Source organism: Dendropsophus ebraccatus, chromosome 14 (assembly GCF_027789765.1).
Source record: "Dendropsophus ebraccatus isolate aDenEbr1 chromosome 14, aDenEbr1.pat, whole genome shotgun sequence".
Taxonomy (NCBI): domain Eukaryota; kingdom Metazoa; phylum Chordata; class Amphibia; order Anura; family Hylidae; genus Dendropsophus; species Dendropsophus ebraccatus.
In genome coordinates this window covers 30,630,188-30,643,656 of record NC_091467.1, presented here as the reverse complement: position 1 = coordinate 30,643,656, position 13,469 = coordinate 30,630,188, and the positions used below count along the sequence as shown (strand labels likewise).

At 41.6% G+C, this 13,469-nt stretch overlaps 1 protein-coding gene across 4 annotated transcripts in view; it reads left to right on the top strand.

Moving 5' to 3' along the window:
* GJC1 (gap junction protein gamma 1) overlaps window positions 1–13,469 on the top strand; it is a 72,676-nt gene that overhangs the window by 12,019 nt on the left and 47,188 nt on the right. The gene's annotated exons all lie outside the window — the stretch shown is intronic.

The following is a 13,469-nucleotide window of genomic DNA, read 5'->3' as shown; positions in this document are numbered from 1 at the left end:
AACCCTGCGGCCAAAAGATCATCCGGCCAGTACTGCAGTACCGTCTGGGATGATCCGCGCAGAGATCGGCCGTTCCGTGACCCGGCCGGGGTCACGGAACGGCCAGTCTCTCACGTTGTGTGAACATAGCCTTAAGTCCAGCGCAGAAAACGCCGGACTTAATAAATGTCCACCTAAGTGTTTTTCAGTTCACAGGATGTAGATTTTTTTTGTGTGGAGTAAAGTGCTAATTTACTGCGTCTTTTCACATGTATTTTTCTATTTAAATCAGTTGGAGCTTTACATAAAACCTTAAAAATTGTCTAAATATTGTATTATGAAAAGATACTTTTTAATAGTTTTTATGTATTAAAGGGAACTGGCTCTCAGATCGCCTCGCAGCTGGCTTTCCTGTGGTGTCAGGGGTGTCAGGGGTGCCAGGCTCTGTAGACTTCAATCCGAGAAAATGCATTTTAATCCCATGCGAGGCAGGTGGATAGCTGAGAACTAGTCATCTGGGCTGTGACTAATCACGGCTCTTTGTCCTGTCCCATTAGCTGCTGCTAACAGGCCTAACCCCGCAGAGCGCACTGACAGGACAGGAGTCGTGACCATTCACAGCCCAGGTGACTAGTTCACGGCTCTCCGCCTGCCTCGCACACGGGATTAAAATGCCCGGCACCCGGGACACCACAGAAAATCTCCATCAAGATTCATACAGACTTCCGATTTTGAGCCAGAACTTTTCATCTCCATTTTTCTGTGAAATCAATACCTTGTGAAAGAATTTGGTGCAATTTTTTTTTATATGTTTTGTATGTCAAAGCTAGGAATGAATTGATAAGGAATATGACATTTTAAAGGAAGGAGGTTTTTCCTTTCCTGCCTAGATAAAGACACAGAGGATACACACAAAGGTGTTTGGGAGTATATTTTATTATTAGCTACACAATCTGAAATTGGGGCATTCCCTTGAGACAGACACTAGAGTTTAAGGCCATGGTCACGCTGTGCATTTGGAGACTAAAAATGCAAATGAAATAAGGTTTTAAAGTTTTTTTTTTTTTGTTTTTTTTTAAGGTTTTAAGTGTTTTTGGAGCATTTTTAGTATTTTATCTAAATCTGACATATTAATTCTCGTGTCCAAAAATGATTAAAAGCCATGTTAAAACTTGTTTAGATAAAATCTGTTTTATGTAAAATCTATTTAATGTAACAATGCCCAAAACAAGTTCCATGCACGTAATGTTTATTACTGATGTAAATGTAGATGTAAAATGAAACCACATGTGAACTGTAATGCGCTTTTCCCATTGAATTTAAGGGGGTGGTCATTTATTGGACGTTTTGAGGAGTAAAATGGATTTCTTACACCTAAAATTACACAAAAAGACAAATTTGGTCAGCTCTCCTACAACACCATTCACACTAGGCAGGAGCACGTTGCTATGGCTGGAATTGCAAATGCACAAAAATACAACAGCTCACCGCAGTGGCAAGATACAGACCCACTACAGACATGAAAATGGTTAAAAGCAGCCCCCCCAACTGCTAAAAAAAATTCCCTCAAAAATAATGAGGCTCTTGGTTACCATTTGCAAACAGTGTAAACCACCCCACCAACGATAAGGTGGCCTCATGCTGGGGTGGACCCTACACTGTACTATGGCCTCTCCATGGCGTATAATACGCCTATGCTCTGGGCATGCAGGATCCATCTTATACCGGCAAAAGTAATTACACCACCTGGGTGGGATGGATGGAGTGCACAACCAAGTAGAGATTACACACACGCAAAAAAAAACAAGATGGAAATACCCCTTTAACTTACATTAGTGTGAAGGGAAACTGGGGACTGGTAAAGAACAGAACAATCTTTTGCTTTTAAAGATGGAGCTTTCTTCATGTTAGTGAAATAAAGAGACCGAAGCATAATATTGAAAGAATGATTAGACAGAGGCATTTAAAAATTCACATGATGATGGGTAAAGTTTATGTATTATCCTGATTTTTATTTCTTATGTACAATGTAACTTCATGTTTCAGAGTTTCCGTAAAACCTTAGCTTCTTGATAGTGACCATCAGTAAACACATCCTCCATGTAGTTTACTACAGCAGCAGTTTACTACATTTGGTCACAGATTGTGATTTATTGTTCATTGTTACTATTATTAAACCGAATGGAAAATATGAGTCAGATGAACTGATAATTTAGGCATTTCCTTTAGAACCTTCTTTCATTTACAAGCTTTGCATCATGGAAGTTTTTGTATACGGAATTATTTACATAGAGCTTTCATCTGTTAGCCTTTCGTTCAACTGTTAGTTTGATGCCGTTTCCCACACTAAATTATTGGTCTAATTCCAGCAATTTGACATTCCAAGTACTTTGTGGACACGTAAGGGGGTGGTCCAGGAACTAATTATTACGTGTATATGTGGTGAGACTGGATACTAAAGAGTAAACTTTTCTAGTTCATACTTTTCCACACTCTGGTTTTGGTCTCAACAAACTGTTTCAAAACAATTTAAAAAAAACAATCAATTTGTTGGTGGAATGATTTAATGGGTTTTCCATGAAAAGTTTTATTTTTGGCCTTTCCTTAAAAAGTGTAATAATTACCAGATCGATGAGAGCTTTACAACCAATCAACTGTTTACCAGAGCTGTGCAGCTGGCAAACAGCTGAGTGGTGGGATTGCTGGGTGTTAGACCCTCAGTCATTTTTGCCTGGAAAACCTCTTTAAAACAGGACACTACTGTAGACTGCATGTGGAAGGAGAATGGGTTATTGATGCACTGTTACACGTTGCTGTGGGAGTAAAATTTAAGAAACTGCTAAATCAGTGTGGATTTTGTTACATTTAAGCACTCAAGCTCAAAAAATATAGCCTGTCACCCCAGCTGCCGGGGTGACAGGATTTTGCTTCTGGATAAAACATTACAGGGAAAAACTTTTAATTACAAACACTGGCTATTTCACTTTTTAAAAACGTTCCAAGAATAACCATGGCTGAAGAAAATGGCTGAAATTTGTGAACCTGGAACTAGGGATAGTCCGAACTCACGGTAATGATTCCCGCTGTCTACCTGCTCCGTGGAGCGGGTGGATACAGCGGGAGGACCGCCTGGAAAACTGGGATACAGCCTATGGCTTTGGCTGTATCCCAGTTTTCCAGGCGGTCCTCCTGCTGGATCCGCCCCCTGCACGGAGCGGGCAGACAGCAGGAATCATTACCGAGAGTTCGGACTATCCCTAGTTCCAGGTTCACAAATTTCTGCCATTTTCTTCAGCCATGGTTATTCTTGGAACGTTTTTACGTTTTTAAAAAGTGAAATTGCCATTTTATGCTTATTTTACAGCTTACAATGGTGCCCAAATAGTGTGTGAATATAGACTCTACTTTTAAAATTGGAGATTAATGTGTATTCTATTAATAATTTTGAAATTTCAGTTCTTGCTGAAGTGTCCTTTTCATTCTAGTTTATTGTGGATCTTGTTTACTTAACCATAGCTAACCTCTGCCTCTCTAGTGCATGGTAAGCCTAAGGGTACTATTACACGGAACACTAATCGGCCGAATCAGCCCGATTCGGCCAATTATCGCTCCATGTAATAAATACAACGATCAGCCGATGACAACGATCATCGGCTGATCGTTGATACAGGTTTGGACCTATTTTCGCCGAGCGCCGACCGCACACAGCTACGTGTAATGGCGGTGCGCAGCCGGCGACTGACGATATACATTACCTATCCACGTTCCAGGGCTGTTGCTGCTTCTCCCGTGGAGAAAAAGACCGCAGCAGCAGCCCTGGAACGTGGATAGGAATTGTATATAGTTAAGCAAGGGCTGCAAGGACATGGTAACAATGTCCCTGCAGCCCTTGTTTAACGATTATCAGGCCGTGTAATAGATCCAGTAAACGAGCGACGATCTAGCAGATCGCTGCTCGTTTACAGGTATTATCGGGCCCCCATCGGCCCGTGTAATACCACCCTAACAGGATAATGATGAGGAGTTTGTTGTTCTATGGAGGCACAACAATGCTTGGTGTGCACAACATACCTCAGACAGACATCTACCAATTTCTGGTGCGTTTCAAGCACCCTAACTCATGCTTACTATGAGTGGTATTAAAGGAGAAGTCCGGCAACATTTTTTATTTAAGTATTGTACTGCCCCCCAAAAGTTATACAAATCCCCAATATACACTTATTACAGGAAATGCACATTGTGCTTTTTTCCCGGCACTTACTACTGCATCAAGGCTTCACTTCCTGGATAAAATGGTGATGTCACTTCCTGGATATCATGGTGATGTCACTTCCTGGATAACATGGTGATGTCACGACCCGCACAGCTCTGGGAGTCGGGTTGTGACATCACCATTTTATCCAGGAAGTAAAGCCTAGATGCAGTAGTAAGTGCAGGGAAAAAATCACTTTATAAGCATTTCCCGTAATAAGTGTATATTGGTAATTTGTTTAACTTTTGGGGGGCAATACAATACTTTAATAAAATTTTCACCGGACTTCTCCTTTAAAACAGAATAAATAGCTAAACAAATGACGGCTTGTGATGCAGTTATTGTCCTAAAAACAACTTTTAATCCTACTGCGCTGTGTCTAACGGCCGGGGCTTACATTTGTATATGCATTAGGCTGGCACCACCTCTCCGTCCTTCCTCCCCGCCCTCCTCAGCATTAGGAATGCTCCAGGAACATTTACTGCTGTTTGAGCTTTGCACAGATGTCTTAACGATTCAGCCCATGTTCATTATGCACACAGAAGGGGAATAGGAAGCAATCTGCCTGGAGCGTTCCCAATCATGGGGAGGGTGAGGAGGAAGGACAGAGAGGTGGTGCCAGCCTAATGCATATACTAATGTAAGCCCCAGCCGTTGGACACAGCGCTGCCAAATTAAAAGTTGTTTTTAAAACAATAACTGCATCACGTGCCGAATGGACCCCAGGACAGATCTTGGATTAAAAGCAGCTATCTGAAGGTACAAGTGGTTTGGGGGGGTCAGATTGTGGGTACAGAGTCACTTTAAGGGCAGTCCTATGGTAAAGGGACTTGGAGGGGATTGGCTACACCAGTAGCCAGAAAGAGGAATAGAGACAGTCTAGGGAAAGGAGTAGTCAAACATTAAAGGGGTTATAGAGCAAAAATCTTTTTCTTTCAAATCAACTGCTGTCAGAAAGTTATACAGATTTGTAATTTACTTCTATTAAAAATTACTAGTATTCCCATACTTGTTAGCTGCTGTATGTCATGCAGTAACTGCTGTTTTATTTTCAGTTGGACACTGTGCTCTCAGAGTTCCTGTCTCGGTCAGAGATGTCAGCAGAGAGCACTGTGTCAGACAGGAAAATAAAAATTTTCTTGCATGACGCCTTTAATGTTTGGCTATTTTAAATGAACAAGAGGTATTTATCAGGTGATTGGACCTTTATGCTGCCTCTATGTAGATACACCTAGAACTTTTCAAGTAAGGATGGCAGTAAGTAAAGTGTAGTAGATGAATAAAAGTATGGTGTAAAGCACAGGCGTCTGATGCAGATCTTTTTTTTTTTTTCTTCTTCTAATTAAAATCTTATTGGAGGATAGTTTTCAGGAATCATACAGATATTATTTTGGATATTATCGAACTGCTTGTTAAATGTGTACCAAAATTATTCACACTTCTGTTTTTCTTCTGATAGGTATAAAATAGTGGTTGAAACTAACTTGATGCTTGCAGACCTTATTCCAGGAGGAAGGACAACAAGGGACAGGGACAGCCAGATGTTACAGCCATTTCAGATGACAACCTGTACTGAAGAATTTCCATGACATCTAGCAGTCTAGGGAATCTGTCAGCTGCAATTCACATTCCAAACTGCTGACACTGTTAGACGGCTGTTAGTTTAGAGAAACACGTGGTATCTTTCATATATGTCTGATTCCAGAAAGTAGAAAATGCTTTTATTATATAGTAAGTAGAGTCAAAGAGGCTTTCCCGAGCTCCTGAAGTGCAGCAATCTGTAACACCCCCTCCCGTACATGAACCTACTTGGGACTCAGCTTCCAAGTGTCAATAGGGCCAAAAAGGGAGGGCGGAGAGAGCAGGCATTCCAGCTTGTAGCAGATCAGGAGCTTGGAAGCCTCTTTGACTCTCTACCAGAGAATAAAAGCATTTCTCTACATCCTGGAAGCACAGCTGGATATATGAAAGGTGTCATGTGGGTCCTTGTCCTAACAGCTACTTAACAGTGTCAGCAGTTTGGAACATAAGTTATAGCTGATAGATTCCATTTAAAGGCACTATGTTGTGTTATAGTAGTTATATTATTGTATATAGGAGGCAGTATTATAGTAGCTATACCCTTAAACCTAGTGGTCACAGTTATAAGAGTCAGATCCTTTACAGTAAGAAACAATATCAGAGTTGCTACTGTATATCCTTGTCCATTGGAGGGCAGTACCATAGTTATTGTTGTAGAAAGGAAACTGTATTATAGTAGTTATTCTTTTATGTAGGGGGCAGTTTTATTTATATTCTTGTATGTAGGGACATTATTTTAGTTTAGTGTTGTTCAAAAAGAGAATTGATGAGAAAAGAAAATCTTATCGCCACTTGCAAATTCAAGGGAGCATTAGAGATCATTGTTCTCCCAAACTAAAGCCCTTTTAACAGATCAGAATTCCCCTATAAGTATCATATATTTCATGCGTTGTGTTTCATTAGTAGAAACATAACAAGCGGACAGTCATCTTTTATTTGGAAAGTTCAGCAGCTCAGATGCTGCCACCCTTTATGCTAAGTCAACAAACCCGTCAAAGCACGTCAGCCATGAACAGTCTTTAGTTGCGACAATTGCTCAGTGTCGTATATTTTATACTTTCCGGGCTAATTACAGAAGAGGATTCTGGTGTTTTTTCAGGATTTGGCTTTTGACAGGTGTCACCTCCAATGTTTTCATGTCTCTTTTACACAAATATTGCATTAATGTTCTTATAAGATATAACACAAAATATAAAGATGATGCCATGTGTGTCATTATACTGAGAAGACTGGATATTGTATTGTACATTTTTGTTAGCATGCAGAAGTTACTGTGTATGTTTATTTAACTTTTTTTGTTTAGTGCAGGATTGGCACAGATTTTATGGTTGTATACATGGTCAAGAAGTAGAAATTCATGTCCTGAAAGCTTGTCATATATATGGTATTTTAGCTTAGGGTGGAAAAAAACCCCAACCACACATATTATTGAAATAGGAGGGCATTTCAAGAAAACTAAAAGTGTGTGGGCACCCTAAGCTGCTTAAAGCGAATGTACAAGCAGGTTTTTTGTTTTTTTTTACCGCAGCCCAGTTCACATGCCGAGCGCCAGTCTGTTCCCGTGTACGACCTGCAGCACTGGAGGCGGACCTGCCCGCCCCCAGTGTGACAAAACCCCCTCCCCTCTGTGACACGGCTCCATTGCAATCAATAGAGCCGCGTCAGAGGGGAGGGGAAATCGTCACACTGGGGGCTGGTGGACCTATCTCCAGTGCTGCAGGCCAGGCCGGTGCCTGGGAATAGAAATATGTAGAAGACGGCACTTCCGTGGCGGTGGTGCTCGAGGTGAGAAAAATGTTCAGATATTAGGAAGAGCCCGGCACTCACCAAGTAGATTATGCTTCTTTATTGTAGTGTAGCAAACATATGGTACAAGGACGCGTTTCGGCCAAGCATGGCCTTCATCAGCTTAGGGGTGTACCAGGAAATAGACCATTGCCGTGCATGGGAACCGGGCTGTGGTTAAAAAAAGGGCCTGCATCCCTGTGCCGGCGCCAGTCTAATGATGTAAAAATCTTATTGCAATGTGCCTGTGAGGTACATTCACTTGATTGTAGTGTCTAATATTTTGGGGGTTGTCTGTTGGTCCTTATTTTACCTTAGCCATTGCATTATTTTCATCTGTAATATGCAGCTGTTGCATGCTGCAGATGGTGTAATGCCTATTCTCCATGTATATTTTTTTAACTAGCTGAAATGAGCAGAATCTAAAAAGTCACTCTAGTATTAAATGAGTTTTGAAATGAAGCCCGCTTTTGTTCCAATGGAACCTAGTCACTGCCACCACCAGATCTTTTTGAATGCAGGAAATGTCCTCACAGCAGAAGTGGTGGTTAGTGGGTGATTTGGGCTCCATTGGAACAGCAGTGAAGGTGAATGGGGCAAGCACCCATTAAGATAATCCGCAAGTATGTCTAACAATATTAGTTTATCACAGATGCTATAGCTTCCACCACCAAAGGGTAACATAAAATATTTGTTTGCTTTCTTTTTGTCACGTTCCCCTTGATATTTTCACTATATATTTTCCACTGGTCATTGTTTGTACTGCGCAGTGGGGCTGTTCGGTTACACTAGTTGTGCCAAACTCTGATAAATGATGTTTAGTTCCACTAGAGGATATGAGCCCACACTTTACACAAGTTGTAACAATAAGCGTTGCTGCAGCTGGCAGTGCCATTGTTGAGTTATTTTGGAAGCCAACAATAACATGCAGATTTTTATTGCTGATGTAACCAGGCTAGATTCACAGTGTAAAGTATAGGCTTCTTTAATTCTCTTCTGTACTTTCATCAGAAACAGTTATGCAAATGCCTGTTCCTCGGCTAGTCTTATCGATGATGTGACCGTAAAAGTCATTGTAATATGCCAGAGTAATGGCAGTGAACAGCTACATGAGTGATCCATAGGTCTCCCGCTGGAGATGGCAGCTTAGGATTTTCCTAATGCAGACTTCTACTTGGTGGGGAGAACACACACTCTGAAACATATTCCTGCGCCAAATTCAAAACTCATGCATACTAAAAAAAAAATGACAAATGCTGCACAATAGTCCTTTTTAATAGTCCCTGGGGGCACACTTTGACATCTTAAACAAAAGGGAAACCTTAGCAAAATAAATGCAAAGCCCAATACTTAACCTAGAACAATGTTAGGGGAAACAGCTTCCTTTGCACTAACAATGATCAGAAGTCAAGGGTGTTACAGAGAATTTTATTTTCCAGACATCAATAGTACAGGCGATGTTAAGAAACTTTGTAATTGGGTTTATTAGCTGAAAAATGCTTTTTTATCATGAAAAAGCAGTTTGAAGCTCTCCCCCCTGTCTTCATGATTTTCTATGGAGAGGGGAGGGGTGGAGGGAGATGAGGCACCAAAACAGGACAACAAAGAGTTAGGGTCCTATTCCACGTAGCGATAATCGGCCAAATCGGGCCGATTTGGCCGATTATCACTCTGTGGAATAGAGAGAACGATCAGACGATGAGAAGGAGAAGACCTGCAGCCTGGACAGCTAAAGTATGAAACAAGGGCTGCAAGGACATCGGTAACGATGGCCCTAGAGCCGTCGCTAAACGATCATTGGGCCGTGGAATAGGCCCAGTAAACGAGCGCCGATCTAGCAGATCGGCCCTCGTTTACATCGTTGATCGGGCCCTGGTCGACCCGTGGAATACCACCCTTAATTTACAGCTATGTCACCTGGCTATATCTTCTGAAATCAGCACTGACCTCTGAATACCGGCTTTCACACAGCTCCCACTGTGTAGTCCTTTGTTCTCTGCTGGTGACTAATCTCCCTCCTCCCCCCCTCTCCATAGATTAGACAGGGCTCGACTGATGCAGTTCATAAAAAAATAAGTAAAAATGTAGGCATAAAATAACAGGAAAAACTAGTTTAACACAAATGCCTTATGTTATAGAGCTATAGTGACCCCTTCACGTCAGCAATCTGTATATATACACTTTCCTTCTGCACATACCCCGTGCAGTAGGAATGTTTTCAGTGACAGGACAAGCCGTTGTCATCGGGACCCGTTTGGATTGCTTGTTCCGACGGGCAGGGGTAAGTCACTTGCCTCGGTCCTGTCGGATCGGCGTTCTATGTAAAGAGTCTGCTCAGACAGGCTCTATGGATAAATCGCCGATAACACTGATCTATGCTATGGCATACCATTCATCAGTATATGCAAGTGTGAAAGTGTAGTAAAAAAAAGTTTTTTAAAGTGTTAAAAAACCTTATAACATTATTGTTCCTGCACGGTGAACTGCGTAAACAGAAAAGAAAAAAAAAGACACACCAGGATTGCTGATTTTTTATTTTTTTTATTTGTATATCAGAAAAAAAATTATAAAAAGCAATCAAAATTTTTCTGTTACACCAATATGATATTAATAAAAACTTCAATTAGAAGGTTGAGATGAGGCAGTCATCCGTGTATATGAGGTTACTTTATTATAAAAACTTCATAGGAAAGCAGGATGCGGTCGGGGGAGTGAACAGGCAACAGCCTGTTTCTTGTGCTGACGTGCACGCTTCCTCTCGGCCCTGACGTCACTCCGTAACCATGCCCCTTTTAACCCTTTAAGGACATGGCCCATTTTCGTTTTTACGTTTTCGGTTTTTCCTCCTTGTGTTTAAAAGGTCATAGCACTTGCATTTTTCCACCTAGAAACCCACATGACCCCTTATTTCTTCCGTCACTAATTGTACTTTGCAATTACAGGCTGAATTTTTGCATAAAGTACACTGCGAAACCAGAAAAAAATTCAAAGTGTGGTGAAATTGAAAAAAAAAACGCATTTCTTTTATTTGGGGGAAATGTGTTTTTACGCCATTCGCCCTGGGGTAAAACTGACTTGTTATGCATGTTCCTCAAGTCGTTACGATTAAAACGATATGTAACATGTATAACTTATATTGTATCTGATGGCCTGTAAAAAATTCAAACCGTTGTTAACCAATATACATTCCTTAAAATCGCTCCATTCCCAGGCTTATAGCGCTTTTATCCTTTGGTCTATGGGGCTGTGCGAGGTGTCATTTTTTGCGCCATGATGTGATCTTTCTATCGGTACCTTGATTGCGCATATACGACTTTTTGATCGCTTTTTATTACATTTTTTCTGGATTTGATGCGACCAAAAATGCGCAATTTTGCACTTTGGGATTTTTTTGCGCTGACGCCGTTTACCGTACGAGATCAGGAATGTGATTAATTAATAGTTCGGGCGATTACGCACGCGGCGATACCAAACATGTTTATTTATTTATTTATTTGTTTACTTTTATTTAAAACCTGGGGAAAGGGGGGTGATTCAGACTTTTATTAGGGGAGGGGGATTTTTACTATTAACAACACGTTTTTTTTTTTTTTTACACATATACTAGAAGCCCCCCTGGGGGACTTCTAGTATATACACTTTGATCTCTCATAGAGATCTCTGCAGCATAGATATGCTGCAGAGATCCATGAGATCGGCACTCGTTTGCTTTCGGCTGCTGCAGCCGGAAGTAAACGAGTGCCGAGCCGAGGACGGCGCCATCTTGGACGCGTCCCCGGCCGGCATCAGTAACGGAGATCGCTCCTCCGGGACAAGGTCCCGGAGGAGCGATCTCCCCCACTAGACACCAGGGAAACGTTGCCTCCGGTAATCGGAGGCAGCTGTCAACTTTGACAGCTGCCTCCGATTAGCTAATTAGCGGGCACGGCGATCGGACCGTGCCCGCTAATAGCGGCGGTCCCGGGCTACACGCGGCACCCGGGATCGCGGCACTTCAAAGCGGGGCCGCCGCGCGGCCCCGCTTTGAAGTGCTCATGAGGACATAGGACGTACCGGTACGTCCTATGTCCTTAAGAGGTTAAAGACGTTTTCATTACACATATGTAATAAATAAAAACAATAAAATCTTCAAAAAACAAAACAAGTTACATTCTTATGATACAGTAATACCGCAGACACAGTTGATATTTATCTATATCCATGTAAATCAGAGCGGTCGTTTAACCCCATTGGTCCCATAGCTTCCATACGCATAATTAACTCTTAATAAAAACTTGATCAATGGGCTCAGTCTTGAAGAGGTTAAAGGGGTTATCCAGCGTAAGGCTGCATTCCACGGACATGGAATGCCTGTAACAGACTCTTCCCCCACCTGTGCAGCATCTGTAATTAGATGCTGGGACTCTACCCCGCTCACAGATGTGGCCCAGGCGGGGTAGAGTCCGTTACAGGCATTCCACGTAGTTGTTCCGTGCGGAACACAATGTGTGAATGCAGCCTTAGAAAAACATGGCTACCTTCTTCCAGACAACTCTATACTCTTGTCTTCAGTTTGCAATTAAGCTTCATTCACTTCAATTAAACTGGGCTGCAAAACCTACACTTAAACTGGAGTACAGAGTTGTGCTGTCGCTGGAAGAAAGTGGCCATGTTTTTCTAACCCTGGATAACCCCTTTTAATCCAGTTTGGGTGTGGGGTGAGGAAATCACAAAGAATCAATTGAAGCTATGTGGGTGCTGCACTGGTTTGTACCTTGCAGTCTGTCCAGACCTGAGTGGCAGTGGTTTGTTATAAGTGCTCAGATGATTTCATGTCTGCCTTGTGTGTTGTGTTGTATTTCTCTGGTATACCAAGGTTGTACATGTGTAGATCGTGTGAATGCTGCTCATTTTTCTTTCCTAAGTTTTAATAAAATGCAGCTTAGGCATTAAATTCCTGACATAGTTCAGCAGATCCTTTAAAGTCTTGGATGTATCCAGGATATGTTTCTGACATTATTTGGGTCACCAGTCTGTAAATTTACATGTACAACACATAAAAGCTTTAAAGGCTGGTTATTTAAAGCAATGATTGTCAAACAGTGAGGCAGGCTTTCCAGCAAGTCGCCCCCAGTTATTAATGAGCCGCAGCAAGGAAAGCCGTATTGATAGACATTTCCAGAGGCTATTCAGACTTTATTCTGTCTAAAATGTTATTTACCCAAGAATAGCATTGGTGAAATGTTAACTAGGTATAGGAGACAAATGGGTAGACTTACTAAAATTGTCTAATGCTTAGGGCCCTATTCCACCGGACGATTATTGTTTAGATTATCGTTAAATCGTTCGAATCTAACCGATAATCGTTCGGTTGAAATGCAGTTAACGATTAACGACCGAACGAGAAATCGTTGATCGCTTTATAAGACCTGGGCCTATTTTTATCGTTGCTGGTTCGCAAAATGTTCACAAATCGTTCGCATTGAATAAGACGTCGTTCGTAGTAGATAAGAACGCAATAGCGAAGAAAAACGATCGCAAATACGATTGTAAGTAACGATTATCGTTCCATGGAAATGAGTGAACGTTTTCAGTTCTTTTGCAATAGCGGTCGTTTGAGATTGTTAATCGTTAACGATTATGCGAACGATAATCGTCCGGTGGAATAGGGCCCTTAGATTAGAACCTGTGGCGCTCTTGAACCATTTAAATCACTTGTCATCAGGCAAGTATCAAAAGTTATTGATTGCAGTGGATCTCACTGTTGTTACCTGCTGTGATCAGGAGATACAGCCAGGGAAAGAGTGCAGCGGGCCTCTTTAATATCTTTTAAATGGTATTCTGAGCTATACCTGTGGTGGAAAGCATGACATGGCCCTCTTAAGATTTGGAC